General features: G+C 39.3%; 1 long non-coding RNA gene across 1 annotated transcript; it reads left to right on the top strand.

Moving 5' to 3' along the window:
* Positions 1–10,185: 10,185 nt before the first annotated feature.
* LOC119540052 lies at positions 10,186–11,597 on the top strand. The gene is made up of 3 exons (XR_005218016.1): positions 10,186–10,289; positions 10,853–11,058; positions 11,480–11,597. It is a non-coding gene; the product is annotated as an uncharacterized LOC119540052 (long non-coding RNA).
* The last annotated feature ends 6,599 nt before the right edge of the window (positions 11,598–18,196 follow it).

The following is an 18,196-nucleotide window of genomic DNA, read 5'->3' as shown; positions in this document are numbered from 1 at the left end:
TGTAATATTCTTTCAACATTTTCATATAAAGAGCCACTTTCATTTCATGAACATTTCTGGTGCATATAAGCAAATTCCTATTACTAGCATTGCTATCACCCTATTTATTTTTTCCTGTAAATTCTTCCATTTAGTTATAAACCCTGGGTGGTAGTGGCTCTCTACTGTTATACTGAAATAATCTAGTCTAATAAATTGCTTGTGTTATCACTAATTTTTATTAACTAAGAAGGTTTGGGTTGTACCATCTTCAGAACATGAAATGTGATGTTTACAGCTACCTGTCTTACTATGCTATATTTATAAAATGACCTTACTTTTAATTTAGCCTTTATATATTATTTTAAAGATTCCATTTAAAAGGCTTTCTGTCATTCCTTAGCTTACAACTTTTTTTTCCTTTTGATAAAGAAAACTTCCCTTGAATATCCAAAACATTTTCTCTTAATTAAAGTAACATATCTATTTTAAAAAGAAACACTTGTGAATAATATTGTCATGTTTGTAATCTAGTGGCATCTTGGAGTTAAGAAGAGATCTCTAGTTCAGGCAACAGATTACAATATCTAAATCAGGAGACCAAAGGACAAGGAAAGATTAAATAAATAGATAGGCACATACTAAATAAATATATACATACCTTTAGGAAGTGGAATTAACAGAAGTCAGGAATTGCTAGAATGGAGAAGTCAGGGAGAGGGAAGAATTTAGGATGACTACTAGGTTCCTGAGAAATTGATTCCAGACATTAAATTAAGGTAAAAGAGGTTTTTGTGGGAGCTGAAAAGTTTAATTCTGGATTTTTCCAAATTTAATTCACCTGATACACATACAGGTAATGTCTGACTAGCAACCTGAAACACAGATCTGGAGTTCAGAAGAAAACTAGGGATTGCACATGTATGAGAGAAATCTTTAACAAAGAGAAAATGAGTTAAAAATCGTGGCACCGAAAAGATTGCCCAAAAAGTGTGGAAGAGAGGCTGAGGATACAGCCGTTGATGACCACATACAAAGGGGAGATCAGAGGTTGAGAGGGCTAAAAAAGTGACTTAGGAGTCCTCAAAGGACTAGAAGGTCCAAAGAGACTGTCACCTGAAACCCAGGAACCCAGAGAAGCAGTGCTTTAAACCTAGAGGGGAAGGAGGCCTTCTGAGAGGGGCAAGGTGGTGGTGTGGCAGTGTAGTTCGTCAATCTCTTCAAATCCTCTCACAAAAAAACACTGTAAAAAAAAAGAAAGAAAAAGAAAAAAGGAAAGTACACAAAAAAGCAAAAACAGAACACCTATGAAAAGGTATCCACCGTAAATGAAGGGGTGGGGAAAACCACATCCCCTCTGCCCCCCTCCCACAGCCCCACCCCCAGCAGCTGACCCAGATGAGCAGGGGACCCTGAGATCCTATGGCGCTGAGCTGGGAAATCACAGCCCATCAGGGATCGCCTCCAAAAGGGATGGGATCCAGAAACGCCACAGGAATCGAATCGGGAGGAGCCCCGCGGGGCTTTCATTCGGGAGTATGTGCAAAAGGGCTGCGGGAAGAAGGAAGAGTGGTAGGGAAGGGGTGATCTGAGCGATCGAGGCTCCCTAGGCTAAACCCATTCCAGATGAACAAGGCCACACCCCAATGAAAACCCCTGGGAATAGAATCCAAGGATAGAGCAGGCACGCTGAGGATAGAGGAGACAGAAGATTCATGTATTCAGGAAGGAGGGAACCCAGGGAGGCTACAAGGAGAGGCCATATTCTCAGAGCTTGGCAACAGCCATGAAGCTGGGAAAGCTTTCCTGGCACCATCCCACCCCCCACAAAGGAACTCCTAAAAGTAAAGGAAACCCATCACATCTTACCACGAGTAACAGAAGAGGATTTAGATGTAGCCGCATACAAATATGGTATAAGAAAAAAAGAGGGGCTATCCAAATCACCTGCTGAGACAAAGAAGCCATACCAGGAAGAAAAAAATTCAGCCACAAAGCAACTGAATACTATAATCTAATATTTTGAAATGAGATCAAATAAATTAAGAAAATGAGAGAAGCTATGAAAGAATAGCATAACTAAAATACAGAACACTTAGAAAGTGACACAATTAGAACACAGAAGGATATGAAAACAGAGATGACAGAGCTCATGGGCTGCTAATCAGGAGGCAATGGGCACGGAGATGAGAGGTAGGGAACTGGAGACAAATGCCCCAGCTGTCTCCATTTTGTTTACAACTTGGTTCTCACTTAGGGAACAAGTGACAGCTGAGTTCTCTAGCTAATTAAACCTTCTGTGGCTCTGCCCTTGGACTTGTCCCCACCTGCCTTGTGCTTGCCCCCACCTATCGTGTTCTGATCCCCTTATTTACATTCTTCTGTATCATCCCCTAGGTTTTTCTTCTTAGTCTCTAATGCTTGGCTTGACACTCTCTGAGCCATCCTCTGGGCATGTTTCTGGTATTATTACTTTTACAGGGCCCATGGCATCCACACTACAAAGAATGAAAAGTCTTAACCTTGATATCCTTTCATTCACAAACTCTCCACCCTACCCCAAGCAATAAGTCATTCAGACTTTGACTACAGAAGTGACACTTGGCCCAGTTTCTCCTGGCAAACAATCATAGGATAAATGGGATAAATGAGACCTGGTGGCAAAAACTTCTCAGCAGAGGATGTGGGTTTGAAAAACGGGGGTCAGAAGAATTCTCTCTCGGGTATGTTGACAATTCAATACTTTAAGTGAACAATAATCAGCAGAAGAGATGCTTTTAATTTCCTTTGTGGGAGTAATTGAAGCCTAAATGTAGAATGCAACATATTTAGCTCTGTGTGCTATGTCAGTGACAATCAGAGACAGAGAAGGTGGTGGTGTTATGAAGTCCCAAGCACGCTAGTAATTCCAGAGGGAACATTCTTTCCCTGAGATCTCTTCCTGTCCACTGCAGCCTGGCTCTCACAAAGCAGTACACTCCATTCCTCAAAATGCTGTACCAGGCTAAAAGATTAGGAGAAAATAATAGGTAAAAAGTATTTAAGCAAACAAGGAATAATGTCATTATTTTCCTTTTTAAATAAGAAACATCAGATTATAAAAATCTTAATTCCCTTGTCCCTTTCTGCTCTGTCCTTTAGTTTTAAAGTTTTATTCCAAATACTTCACTTCGTTAGAAGTATTAAAACCACCTTGACACTTGGAAAGCTATGGTGATTTAGTAAGCACATAAATCTGAGCTTAATATCTAAACAAAGAGTTCCTAAAGCCACACAGATTTGATTCTAAAGATGACAGTATGTCCTTCCAAACAGCGTCCTTGCCACCATGTGGACAAGAACCTGACCTCTAAGGATTAAAGTTGATGATGAGGCGCCTCCAACTTTGCTCATAAAAACCCAAGTAAAGTTCAGGCAACATGATCAACACTGATAAAATAAGATGGCATTTCTGATCACATTGCAGAAACTGAGCAAGAAGCTCAAGATACTGTGCATGCAGTTTGCAATAGTATATTCTGTACATATAATACGTAAGCAGGAAAAGGCCTACCAATTTTAATTTAATGAAATAATTTTGAGAATGGCATCAAAATTCAAACCAGACAATGGCTCAGTTAGTTGGAGGAGGGGGGGAAAGTGCAATCAGGATGATTTTTTATAGTTAACTTTCTATATAAACAAATTTTGACATGCAAGAATGTCAGTGCTGACAAACTGTTTCTATAGTAACATCCTAATAGCTTGGAGACCTCCTGGGGAAATTATTTCTCTCCCTGCTTCATTTGGTGGTATGTGAAACCAAGTCACATCCAAAATAAGACACTGAGAACAGCACAAAAGGTAAGTGCAGACAGAAGATATGTGCTGTATGGCTACCCCCTGACCCTAAGGAAGAACTAGAAAATTGAGACTGTTTTGCCACAACCTTTGTCCACTTAATTGAGCCTAAAACAGGAAAACACTTTTCTTCCTATCTATGATTAGTAAATTTGAGAAAAGGACAAATACTCCATCTATAGTAGAGAACAGGAGAGTGGTAATATGTGAATAACAAAAGAATTTTCTTTCTTCCCACAGCTTTCCCTTCTTCCAAGAGCTTGAGGTATTGTTTGTTCAGAAACTCTTTTTGTAAAATTCAGTAATCTGTTAAAGTCTAATGTAAATTAATACAAACATCATTCATATATATAATATCTTCCATTGTAGCTTAAATTAAATGAATTCCATTTTGGGTCCTTCAGTTTAATTAAATCAGGACACTGCTAACAGAAAAGCATTTCCCAAAATAAGTATGGAGAGTTCGATTGCTCTTTTCTATTGAAGTTGTTGCAGGTGAAAAGCAAGGGGAATGCCCCTCTACCAAAGTACTGTTTGTTTTGCATTTAAATTTAATTAAATTTAATTTAATTAAAGCCAATTCCTGTTTCCTGAGACACCCAGAATTTCCAGGATAATCTTACCATACTGCACTTGACTCAAGAGGGAGCCTAGAGACAATGCAGAGTTGGAGGTAGAGGTGGGACATTGTTTTTTGTTTCTGTTTTTATTTTTCAGATCAGAATAAGGAAATGCTTCCTGCTTTCCCAGTAACCTGCTGAATGAGAAGCTGTCTAGTAGAGATTGTTTAACGATAGGGTTATAGCAAGGGCACTTGAGTCTTTGATGTAAATGATTTAGTTGGGTATAAATGCAACCCATGTCTCTGAAATGTGACCATAACAGTAGGCAGTATAGAAAAAATGCAAAAGAATCCATTGCTAATCACTTTGAAAATGCAAACGTGGTCTCTATTAATGGCAGGAAAGACTTTATTCTGTCTGGAAGAAGTGGAAGAGGAGGAAATGAAAGGACCCTTTCAGCCAACACACTGCACTTTATTTGTCCTAAACAGAATACACATGAATACATTAACAGCCTGGGGAGCAAGTTAGCCATGTCAATATCCACAGGAGTGAAGAAAGTGTGTGAAAATCATTGAAGTCACTCAGGAAATTCAGGTTAGTGCGTAATTATCAATAGCTCTCCCTCCCCTAACATGCAAAGCATGAACATCTTTACACTAATTATCAAGACATAGAAATACCACCCTGGTATAAAGTACAGCCTATCAATATGGACTCAAAGACAAGACTCACAGTAAACAATTTGCAGCAACACAGTTTATCCTGTCACCGAGTAGAAAACGCAGCTCGTACCTTCTTTTACTTAAGCCATGAGACAAGAAAATCAAACTAAATGGATTTCATAAAATCCCTAAATGAAAGCTTACATTTCTTTGGGAAAGGCAAAGAAATAAGCCATTGACTTTTTTTTTTTTTATCCCTAATACAGTCAGCATCCAAAATGCAGAACAATACAGGATATTCCTGTCACCCTTTGCACAAATACAGATTTCCATAAAATCAATTAATCTTAGGGGTGGAAGGGACCTTGGAGGTCATTAAGCCCAGCCTCCCACCAATACTCCCACAGCCAGGAGATTACCCAGCCTGTGTTCACAAACCTCCACTTGGGAAGCTTACCACTGTTTAAGGCAGCTCCTTCCACTGATGAATAGCACTAGTTATTAAAATGTTCTAATATCAGGCTGAAATCTGCCTCCTGGTAATTTCCACCCACTGTTCCTAGTTTTGTCCTCTGAAGCGTCTCAGATTGTAACCCCTTGTCATCACCATGACAACTCTTCAAATAGAAAGGCAGTGAGAGCCGTCTTCATCCAGGCTGTACGTTCCCAGTTTCCACAACTCTTCATTTAGAGATAGTCTTCATTCCCCAGGACAAAACCCTATGGCTAGATCCTACCTGGTCAATGTCCATGTTAAAATATACTAACCAAAATATAATATAGCATCACACTTAGGGCAGAAGCTTCTGCACTTTACTAGGGAGCACACATTTTCCTACAGGAGAACAGAAATTTTGTTCAATCACTCTCCTTAGTAACACCTGCTGGCAGAAGCATAGATAGTTATACTCAACCATGACATCCCAAGAGTATAACTTTTTCATAAGAAAGATTAGATTATAAGATTCACTTCGGTCCAGTTCAATAAATGCTTTCAAGCACTCATGATGTAGAAGGTTTTATGCTAAGGGCTATGGAAGATACAAGATGTTTACATCTACTAGGAAAAAACTTTTAAATACACAAATATACTATAAAACAGCTTTAAAAGATATAAGTACCCTACAAGAGATACAAAAGACTATTAGAATCCTTGAGGTTTCTCTTATGCCAGCTCCAACAAGACACCCCAAATGGCCACAGTATGCCATGCTCTAACAAACAGTAGTCCTGAAATACCTAGGTCCCTATCTGAGATTCTATAAAAGATTCACTAAGTTTATCTCCCAGAAACTTAAATCCACCAGAGTGTTCCTATGCCAGACAAGTTCTAAAACCCAGAGGCAACAGCCTCCTTAAGAACAAGTATCAGATGCAGCCCCCTTCCCCATACTGTCAACACCCCCTTTTCAAGATGAACAAGTTAGGGTGGTCTCTGCCTAGACACCCCTGAAGATTGAGAAAGTGATTAAAAGAGAGGAAGAGGGTAGCAACAAACAAGATAGGAGTTAACAAAGGATTACAAATACTGAATCCTTATATAAATATTTTTTTAGATGCTAGGTTATTAGAGTAGCTAGAAGGAAATAACAGAAAAGATAGAACTATAACTCATACCATTCTTTGAAATTTGCTCTATAGCTACTTGTTAAATTGTACTTTGCAAGTTAACACTTTTCTGTATATATCTCATATTTCGCAATAAGAAAATTTGTGGAACTGTAATCCATAATATTCTTTGAAATTACCTATATAACTACTTGTTAAATTGTACTCTGAAAGTTATCACCTTTCTGTATATATGTTACATTTTACAATAAGGAACTAACAAATTGTGGAACCCATGACATTCTTTGAAATTTGCTAACTACTTGTTAAATTGTACTTTGAAAGTTATCACTGTCATGTATATATGTTAAATTTCACAGTAAAAATGTATTTTTAAAAAAAGAATATTAGATATGGAGGAAGAGAAGAACATTATCCCTGAAGGGGTCTGAGAAGGCTACATGGAGGAGGTAGGAAGAGGCAGGACAGGAAAATAACATCCCAATCAGACTAAAGTGCATAAGGCAAGAAGGAAAGGAATGTGATATAAAAGTACAAAATCCAAACAAAGGAGTTTGGACTCCTTTAAACATAATGCTCACCAATTATGCTAATAACATAAATTAAACAAATCATCTAGTCATGGCTAATAGATTTTATTTTTGCATAGTGAGAATCACTAAGATACATGTCTCCATACTCTTAATATGGTCAAACAGAACTTGGCCACAAATAGACTAGAGACATGCATATTTTCTCAAACATATTAATGACAACTAACATTTATTTTCTTTAGTATTATCCATATGCCAGGCATTGTTCTAAGTGTTTTACAGACTGAACTCATTTAATGCTTATAATATTAATATGAAGTAGGAACTGCTATTTCCCCCTTCTTGTAGAAGAGGGAACTGAGGCACAGAAAGGTTAAGAAATTTGCCCAAGATCACACAGCTGGTAAGTGGTAGAGTCAAGATTTGAACCCAGAAAGTCTGCCTCCAGAGCTAATTTGCTACACCACACTGCCTCTCAAAAACTAAACTAAATTTTGTTGCTTATTCTAACAACCTGTTTATAACATTATTGGTTCAAGCTTTTTAAAAGTTGTTTTTAGCCTACAGGATTAGCTAAGGCAACTTTTTTTGTTGTTTCATATCTGTTCACCTTCTGGAACTCTTATACTAGTCTGGATACGGATTAAGGGGCATGTTGAATCCCAAAAACTCTGATTCATCACAGAAAGCAAGTCATGTCTCTATGGCTAACCTAAGGAAAGCTTGCCTGTGGTAAAAATGTATCTATAGATCACACACAATTCCCCTCACACCTCTAAAACAGCTTCCATAATTAAGGGTAGACTAATCTCTCCTAGCTGCTGCTCCCTACCCCGCTCCAGGATTTCTCATAGCTGAACTACTCTAGACAGACAAAACTGTAACCTGCTGTTAAAATCCCTAGGAAAGAAAATTCCACAGTCACCCCCAAGGTAACAAATCCCCCTGCCTGACCACTTAGAGCATTGCCTATTCATCAAATTAGAAAGTTTATTTACATACTTCCAGTGAAACTGCTTTGTCCTGATTTCCTCGGGGGTCCTCAGGTCCCTGAAAACCTGCTTTGTTCTGTGGCAGCTGGCAATTCTAGGATTGGTTAATTGGGTCCTGACTTTGTCCTGACTCCTCTTTGCCAGCAAGGAGACTCACTGAAGTTAGTAGACAGAGCAGAGGAGACTTCAGGGAAGTCCGTCCCTCTAGAGGAAGCTGTTTTCATAGTTGAGCAAAAAGCTGGGTCTGTGTGCAAATCCAGAACACTGAACCCATGGCCTCGCTTAGTAAATCTTGCGTTCTTCTTTCCATATTAGCTGAACCTTCTACTCCTATTGTCTGGACCATCTTTTGCAGGGCTCATTTCCTCTTCCAGTCCTTGGAAACTTGAAGGGCTAAGCTACACTGGGAAAGAGAGCCCCAAGCCAGAATTCTCAGGAAGCTTCAATACACTTGCAGTGAATACCCCAAACAGATCCTTTGAACATCAGCTGGGCTCTCCCATTTGCTCCCAATCAGCAGGGATAGGAACATAGGACACAGTCTCCCTGCCTTCATTCGATATTTTTACCTACAAATTCTCCTAATATTGCTAGATCTGTGAGGTAATTAACCCAACATTAATGACTCTATTCTGAACATTAGAGTCTCCAGTCGCCAAACCATCCTGACTCCAACCAGCCCTTGTCTGTTTGTCAGTTTGTGAGGTAGAAGGACACTTTCCCTCATCTATTTTTCATTCATTCATTCAACAAACAGCATTGAGCATCTGCCAAGCAGTCCAGATACTGCACTAAATGCTGGGGCACAAAGATGAATTAAGTCTCTATCCATCTCCTCCAGGACTCTAGTTGGGCAGACAGATTATAAACTAAATTTCTGTATTAAACTGTGATAAGTCCTATGTGTGTAGTGATGTGTTCATATGCTATGGTGACAGAGCAAGAAGTAACAACTGCCTGGGAAAGTTGGAAGAAGCGAAATTTAAGCCAAGCCTTAAAAATGAATAGGATTATGCCTGGAAGAGAAGGAGAATAGAATATCTTTGGCAAAGAATGCAACATGAACAAGACACCAACATATTAAAATATGTGCTATATTCAGAGAAGAGAAAATGGGTCTATTGTATTGGGTAAGGGCTGAGAAGAAGAGGAGGAGGAAGTCAGAGAGAGCATGTGAAAGATAGGCTGTGACTAGAGGGTGAAGACTCTATAAGGGATTTGGTTTTTTTCTGTGGACCACAGGGATCCAGAAGAGCCAGAGAGTGTTTCTCTGTGTTTTAGAAAAATCTTTCTGACATGGAGAAAGATGTGGAAGGCTTAAGTACTGTAGATACAATAGTTGGAAAACTCTTCTAGCAATCCAGATGACCTTCCTTTGTTCTCTCTATAAATGGGGAGAAGATTGTGGAGAGAATATGATAGCTGCTGTCAGAGACTGGATGGAGTGTCCCAAGAGAAGGATTTGTCTTGTTCTGTATGGGGCATGAGGGTAGCAGTAGGAGTAGAAGGGGCTTGTAAGGTTCGGACCTGAGCATGGAATAGGCTGCCTTGAAATGTCACAAGGTTCCCTTTGCTGCAAGGTGGGATTCCTATTGCCCAGGTTGAGCCCAGTGTCCTTTAGTGTCCTCCAAGGGTTGCTGAGAGCCCAGGAGATATCAGGTCTATAGGGTCAGCGAGGGGCTCAGGTGAGATCAGAGAGGACAAGGTGCTTGTAGGTGGTGACATGCTATGGAATAGAAAGGGATTGTTATTGGTCTATTTGCTTTCCCTCCTAAGCATCTCATATCTTGCTAAGAACATACAAAAGGATTCCCATAAGGCCTGTCCACTGTGACCCTACTGCATGCATGAGAAATATGTTATATTTTTAAAATTTGGTTAAGGAACAACATGGAGATTTATGACTATTATAAAATACTGCTGAATGTTACTCAAAGTACATTTTAGACAAGAAAGAGCTAGCAAAGCAAATATTTACAAAATCCTTTCCATGTGCCCAGGCCAAGGTCATAGCAAAGATCAGCTTTTACTTTGAAGGTCCTATTTCTAGCCTGCCACGAGAGTGCCATTATTGATCACCTGCTGAGTGTCAGACATCCTACCAGCTGCTTTATTATATAATCTTAATCCTCACAACAACCATGCAAGGTAGGTACTATTATTACCAGTGTACAGATATTAAAATGGAAGCACAGAGGATAAATAACTTACCCAAAGTCACAATGCTGACCAGTGGCAGAGATGGGATTTGAACCCTAAGCCGTCTTCCTCCCAAGTTCCAAGTCTTCCCCTGAGCTGCCTTTAGGAGGGCAAGCTCTGAAAGGTGCTCTCACCCAGAGGACTGAAGTTGAGGTTGGAGCTGGGAAAGAAAACAGATGAATGATATGGCTATGGACAGCAATTATTTTAAAATACACTTTTTCTAAATGAAGCCACTTTTATTTTAGTGTTTTCCCATCTTCTAGGATAGTACAAGGAAAGGGTTACCAGACCCTGGTCAGACAAAGTGACTCACCTTCCGGCTCTGCCTTTAGAGCCCCCTTTTTTTAGGGGTGGGGCATGATAACCCAGGTCAGCTTCCCCCAAATTGTGTTTGGTGAAACATGAGGCTCCTGATAAGCTAAACTTTTTAAAGAAGAAAGTAATTTGCTTGGCTTTGTACAACTCAGCATTTTAAAAAGTCACCTGACCACAGAGTCTTTTCTCCACAGAACATCCAGCACTCTACAGAAATGATAAGCCACAGAACATACAGTGACTATAGGCTAAATCTACTCCCACCCCTCACCTATCCAAAGACAATCCAAAATTCAAGATGCAGATTAGCCTCTTAGGTAATGATTCAACCACAGTCATTTGCAGACAACCTGAGAGTGAGGAAATAGAAAGACTACCATTTACCAACGACTGTGATTGGGTGAGTCATTTAACTCTTTTGAGCCTGTTTCCTCATTGGTAAAATAGAACAAACATAAGGTTGCTCTGGAGAGTAATGAAACAATGTATTTAATGTGTTTAGTGTAACTACCTGACACAAAGTAAGACTCAATAAATGTTAGCTATTACTTTTAAAAATTATATTAATTGTTGGAGCTGAAATTACCTGAGATTTGTGAAAATACTTAGCAACTATTTCTGTCATGTCAATTATTAGTTGTTATTATTACCAGAAATCTCTCAGTCTCTGTAAAATGCTGCAGTTCAGTGTAAGTCCTCTGTGTCTGCAGAAAATACCCAGTTGCCAAAGATTGATTATTCAGCTTGTTAAGGTTTTATTACTCTGTGGCTCTGACCTGCAATGGAAAGAAACAAAAATCCTTCTTTTTTCTCCTCTATAGATGGAGATTACTTTCCAAGAAGCCATTTCCTTTTGAGTGAGAAGTGAAGCAGAGAAAGCAGTTGGGTAGGGGTCCTTGCAATCAATAAAATGTAAAAGAACAAAGAACATTTAAACAGATCATAATAAAGTTTTAAAATAGTAATCAGCAAGGATCCTTAATTTTTTTGTTCAGAAGGTGAATTTCTAGCTAACTGCCCTTATACTGGATTTCCAAATAAAATGTGAAAACTAGAGGTCCTGGAAAATAACCCACTGTGCGGATATTTCTCAGTGTACCAGGTATGAAGCTTTAGGGTGCGGTTGGTTAAAAGCCCTTGTCTCCTTCAACATCAGTCTCTGATGAACAGATGCAAGCAGGAGCTTTGTGGATGTTTCTTTTTTCACATGCCTTGTTTATTCATCTGGATTCTCAGAGGAAGGAACTGACACTCTTAACATTAGTCTGGCAGGTTGGGCCCTGCAGGGTAGATTCAGGCACTTGGGAGAGTTTCGTATCCTCCTTCCCAAGGTGCCGAGGATGTGCTGGGAGAACCTGTCTTAACACACTGTGAACACGTGTGTGCAGTTGCCCCTGCTCACTGGACTTGGGCACTTGAGATATGATCACCCCACCACCACCACCACCCATTCCCATTTCGTAGACCTCTCTCCGGTTTGTATGTGGGGCATAAAAACAGAAACAAGAGCCCCTGCTCGGATCCTCCTGCTCCTAGCTCTCTTTCCTATCCTGTTCCCCCTCCCCTTCCTCTCTCTCTTTCTCCATTTCTCCAACAGAAAATGCCTTACCTGCAATAACACTTCCCTGTTTAGAAAGCAATTTTACAGATATCTAAATTGCCCTTAACACACGGGCTTAGGATCTCAGACAGATGACTGTGTTTGAATTGAGCGCAGTCACTCGGGGCTGTGTGATGCTAGGCAAGGTTGACTGCCTCCCCTGAGAACTGTAAAAGTCAAGAATGCCTACCTCAGAGGATGGTTGGGAAGATTAAATGATCAAATGCATTAGCGCATTTTCCATGGTGACTGTCATGGAGAAAGAACTCATGAAGTAGCAGCTGTTAGTAGTATGTCCCTATGAATTAAGAACCTAATAGCACCATTTTACCTAAAAGGAAACTGAGGCATTAAGGGAAGACAGGATTGCCAAGGCCTCTCAATTAGCAAGGGCAGAACTGGACTTTGAACCCAGAGCCCCTGGTGCCTTGGATGCTTTTCACCACACCGCCTCCTGGCCTTTTTTTCCTTTATTTTTTTGTCCTACCCTCCATATAACCCCTAAAATTAGCTTCTTAAAAACACTGAGGATGCTCCACTATGAGATTTTCTTTTTGGGCATGCTCCGGTGGTTAAGAACTGACATGATTCCCACCATCCCATAATAGCCAGGAAATTATACTCAGACTTGACAACTCTTAACTTTACATATAAATATATACGTATATATACTAAGTGGTATATATATATCTATATCTATATCTACAAAAATTGTAGGTAGGCTAGATATGGAAACTCTGCAGTGAATCCAGGGCAACATTCAAGAACAAAGCAGCAGCTATTTAACGTGAGAGGAGAGAGAAAATAAATTTAGCCTCCATGTGATTCTAATTTTGCTTAGCATTGCTGATTCAGTGTTTTCATTTCTTCAGAGAAATATTTGCAGTAGCTCTTGTATTTAACAAGTCATTTTGTACTTAATGTTTTATAAATGCAAAAGAAGAATTCAATTTTTTTTTTTAAAAAAAGCAAGAATACACAATAATACTAAATAATGCTGAGAAAGCATCATAATTTGGAACAATATATTTGATGTATAAGAAAACAACTGTTCTGGGTACAGTTTGGATATTTATTATTTTAGAACTTGAGAAAATACACATAAACTACTAAGATGCTATCAAATATAATCACGTTGAGAAATCAGAAAATTTTACTAGAAACTAAATAAACACTCATAAATAAAACCTACCTTTTATTACAAGCTGCCTGGAAAACTAGATGGGAAAATTCTTTCAAGTTATAATCAATAACTGTAATAGCCCTTTAAAATGCATTTTATTACGATTAGACCCATTTGAAAAACCTCAAAATGGAGAATTTATTCCAGAGCATAGTTTCCTTGATCCTCAGGAATAGCCCCATGATTTCTCAAAGCCAAGTGTCCTTATACTCTGACTTCCCAAAGGGCCCAGGCCTTAGTGGCTTGTTATCAGAGGGGTAGAAAAGCCTGGAAAATGCAAAGGCATCTCCATGGGATCACCATATATGAGTCATTTCCTCCAGGGTAGTTTTTTTTTTTCTGAAAATATACTTTTAATCACTAACAGTACAAATAATATAGAGAAGGATGTAATGTAGAAAGTCACAGATTTAGTTCTAAGACTTATGTATTAGTAAAAAGCTCTGAAAGAGATGGGTTTGAATCCTGGCTCTACCACTTACGAGCTGTGTGTTTTGCAGCCAAATATTTATCCTCCATGAGCCTTTGTTTCTTGGGTTATAAAATGGGAGTGATAATGCATGCCTCAAAGGTGCTGTGAGGAGTGGACACAGTAACATGCAAAAAAGGTCATAGCATGTGTCTATAACTGAGTTCTGTAAATGTTGACTGAATCTAAATATCAATTGAACTTGAGGCTAGGCATGTCAACTCCCTGAAGGTAAGTGACTTCCAATTCCCTTGCTGCCCTGCCCTCTCCCCGCAAATAAATCCCTAGAGTAGCATTCAGAGAGCAGTGGGGTTTTAATCCATCTGACTGAACTTCAGAAGATCTCAAAATTCTTCTTAGACATAACTTCATTCTCAGAAAGTAAAGATCACACATTTTATTGGAAGTCAGCAGTTTCCAAACATGCGAGGTTTTTGTTTGTTTTATTTTGTTATAAGGAAGGTGATCTTTATTCAATTGAAATTTTACGTGGAAATGCAATCTATTCAAAACTATTAAAAGCTGAATGGTTGTGATGGTGAAGGTGTAGGGATTTGGAATGGGTTAGGGGCTGGCCTCCAGCCAATTTTTCTTCTCTTCAATGACTGACCTCCTCCATGTTCCACAAAAGTCCCCAAGATAATTCCCAGAAATCCCTGGAATGATTTTAAAACTTCTGTTCCAAAGGGAAAAATCAGCTTTCCCATTCTAGGGTAAGAAAGCTGTTAGGAATAGTATGCCACAGCCCTCATGGCTGTGATCCTGCTCTTTCATCAGCCAAATAAAAATTCATGTAATTCTGGGAAAATCAGCATGTTAAATACCAATAGGGTCACCTTCTTCTTGAAAAGTTTCAACCAAACAGAGACCCACCCCTTATTTCAATTCTTGTCATCTTTAAAACTATCTTGGTTCAGTTAATTAATAGAAGCTCAAGGTGGGATTTATTTTAACCTCACTTGTTAGCCCATCCTTAGTATTAGTTGACAGTGAGTGACCTAAATGGGAGTCACATAGGGTATTTCTGAATTGGTGCATAGGAGAGTAAACCAACAAGGTTCAGTATTCTGCAGGCTTAAATACATCCAATGGTTAACACCTAGTTGCAGACATCCCCCCAAAGACAGTAGAGATATATACAATCCAGTTGGTTCTAAATTGAGCAAAGTAGGCAGAGTGACATGGGAATGTTATAGACGAGGTCTTGCCCTGGTGTAGAGTTTACTGCAATCTCTCAAGCAGAAGGAATAAAGAAAGTACTGTGCTTTAATTTGGGGGCTATTTATACACCTTAGTAATTACAGATGTGAAAGCGATGTCTTTTGTGAGAAAGTTCTGGCTAAAACCATAGTTTTAAGGATCTGGAAAACAGCTTTCCAGTAGCTATTTGTATTTCTCTTCAGATAGACTATGAGTGGCATCTTTATTTACAGAAATGTGCTCCACACAGTTAAATCTAAGACCATTGCATTTCAGAAAGGAAAAAGACCCTCTTTGTTTTGTTGGAAGCAGGCAGACGAATACCTATATTAATCCTCTGTAACCTCAAACAATTTTCTCAGCACTACACATCACAGTTAAAACTTTTAACTGTTGAGTGAAAATGAGTGACTATACAGCTCTTTGTAATTTAAGTGTCACCTTTAAATAATGTTTTAATATTTTTCACTCACAAATTCATTTCCAAGTAAACCCTATTTAAAAAGGCAAGTGTTGATAATACACAAGCTGCATGATTTACTACATATAGAGTTATCCATTAATATAGCTTTCTTCAGTCTCTTGGAAAACAGGTACTTTTGAATCAGTGAGTGTCTTCTAATCTAATAAATTCAGATTAGCCTGAATTTACTACCCTCTACTCTTGTTTTGCCCTTTTCTATCTGAATGCTTTGTCTAAAGAGATTTATTTAGTCCTAAACTCTGTGTTTTCTCTTGGTGAGATGCAAGAAAAATTTCTTAAAAGGATCATGTTTTCCTAGATGTGTACTGTAGAGAAACAGAATGTGTAGGGTTGTGAAACACTGAGGAGGCTAACTTAGAAACAGAGCCTGCTGCTCAGCCTTATGGCTGAAGATCTGGAAGAGCCAATATTCTGGTCTGAATGGTTGGCTGAGTTTCAGAAATATCCATGCTGTTGTGTGATTAGTCACAAGAAGGAGAAATTGTGTGGCATCGAAATGCAAAACCCATTAAAAAACAAAACTGCAATGTAGTACGGCATACAGGAAAAAATGCTGCTTCATTTCCAATGGCCACAGATTACACTCCAATTCTAGCCATAAAGTTTAGTAATTCATTGTAAAGGACTCAGATTCAAGATGGAAGACCAAGCTCATGCATCTATCCACACTTCCTCCTCTTGATGTGCTACTGAAATGGTAGAAAATTATTATTTTTAAATTAACTTATAAAAATACTAACAAGAAAGGAGGCAAGCAGAAGAGAAAACCCAAAGAATCAGGGAAAGAGAAAGCAAATATGATCAGATGAACAAAGAAAACAGAGGAGGGAAAAGAGCACTTTAAAACCACAGAGTTCAGTGAAGCTCTACGATCTAGGTCAACTAAAGCAAAAAGTAGAAATAGGACATGGGGTACTCATCAAAGGAATGAATAAAGAACTGTATGCAGAACAAGTTGGGCCAATTGGCTTCTACCAGTTTTCTGAGTAATAATGGCCAGAAATAACATTTTTTGAGGACTTACAAAGAGCTAGGTACTTAATGAATCCTCCTTAACAATTCTCTGAGGTAGTTTCTATTATAATACTTATTTGTTAAATAAAGAAACTAAGGTACAGAAAGGTTAAGTAACTTACTTAAGGTCACATAGCTAATAAACGGTGGATGAGGAATTCAAACCCAGGTATGATTTGGCTCCAGAAAACATGTTCCTAATAAACATGGTATATTGCTTCTACGTGGAACATAGAAGACAGTGTTTTGTACCTGTGCCGGTCTGAATGTATTATGTCCCCCAAAACACCATTATCTTTGATGCAATCTTGTGTGGGCAGACGTATTAGTGTTGATTGGATTGTAATTCTTTGATTGAGTGTTTCCATGGAGATGCAACCCACCCAACTGTAGGTAATAACTCTGATTGGATGATTTCCGTGGAGGCATGGGCCTTGATTAGTTTACTAGAGCACTATATAAGCTCAGACAGAAGGTGCAAGCTTCCTACAGCCAAGTGGAACACTTTGAGGAACACACAGGAGCTGAGAGAGGAGTTTCAGCTTACAGAGACATTTTGGAGATGGCCTTTGAAAGCAGACTTTTGCTCCAGAGAAGCTAAGAGAGGACAAATGCCCCAAAAGCAACTAAGAGTGATATTTTTGTGGAAGTGAAGCCTAGGGAGGAACATCCTGGGAAAAAGCCATTTTGAAACCAGAACTCTGGAGCAGACACCAGGCACATGCCTTCCCAGCTAACAGAGATTTTCTGGATGCCATTGGCCACCCTCCAGTGAAGATACCTGATTGTTGATGTGTTACCTTGGACACCTTATGGCCTTAAGACTGTAACTGTGTAATCAAATAAACCCCCTTTTATAAAAGGCAATCCATTTCTGGTGTTTTGCATTCTGGCAGCATTAGCAAACTGGAACAGTACCCCAAAAGAAAACTGCTCCTTTTTGAAACTAGGGAGCTTCAGATTCAGGACAGCAAACTGAGCAGAAACTGCAACCTTGCCCTCCTGAATCATCCCTAGAAATAACAACAGCATTTTTTTTTCATTTCTACAGTGAAAAACGAGGACTACATTGGACCACAAACTTTGAGGTCCCCTGAAAGATGGAAGTTGGGGTCAGATTAAAGAAGGAAGCCACAAACCAAAAGCACCCACAGAAAAGGGCTACTGAAAAGAAGAGGGAGGAGGTCTGGTGTTTAAATACCAGAAGTGCAGTTACTGGGGCCAGTAGGCCTTGGGGCAGCTACTGGGACAAGCACCTTACCCCTTCCCTTGGACTAAGCTGTGAATAACCTATAGGCTGGCCCTTGGTGAGAACTATGACCATGGGCACTTGGGTCACAGACACAGAGCAGAGTCCTATGTAAAACTGAGAGAAAACAGGCATCCACGATAGCCAGGAAACTAACTACCATATACTCTAGACTTAAGCACATCTGCCCCTCCTCCAGAGTCATTGGAGCACATATCTCATCAGGCAGCACATGCTGACCCTCTTCCAAAAGCAGGCTTCAGACACAGATAACAGGGACTCTCCAAAGAAAAGAAGAATACAAAATGATGACTCACCAACCGTTAAGGTAGACCAAAT

Source organism: Choloepus didactylus, chromosome 7, assembly GCF_015220235.1.
Source record: "Choloepus didactylus isolate mChoDid1 chromosome 7, mChoDid1.pri, whole genome shotgun sequence".
NCBI classification, from domain to species: Eukaryota; Metazoa; Chordata; class Mammalia; order Pilosa; family Megalonychidae; genus Choloepus; species Choloepus didactylus.
The sequence above is the reverse complement of the archived record's forward strand: the minus strand, read 5'-3'. Positions and strand labels throughout refer to the sequence as shown.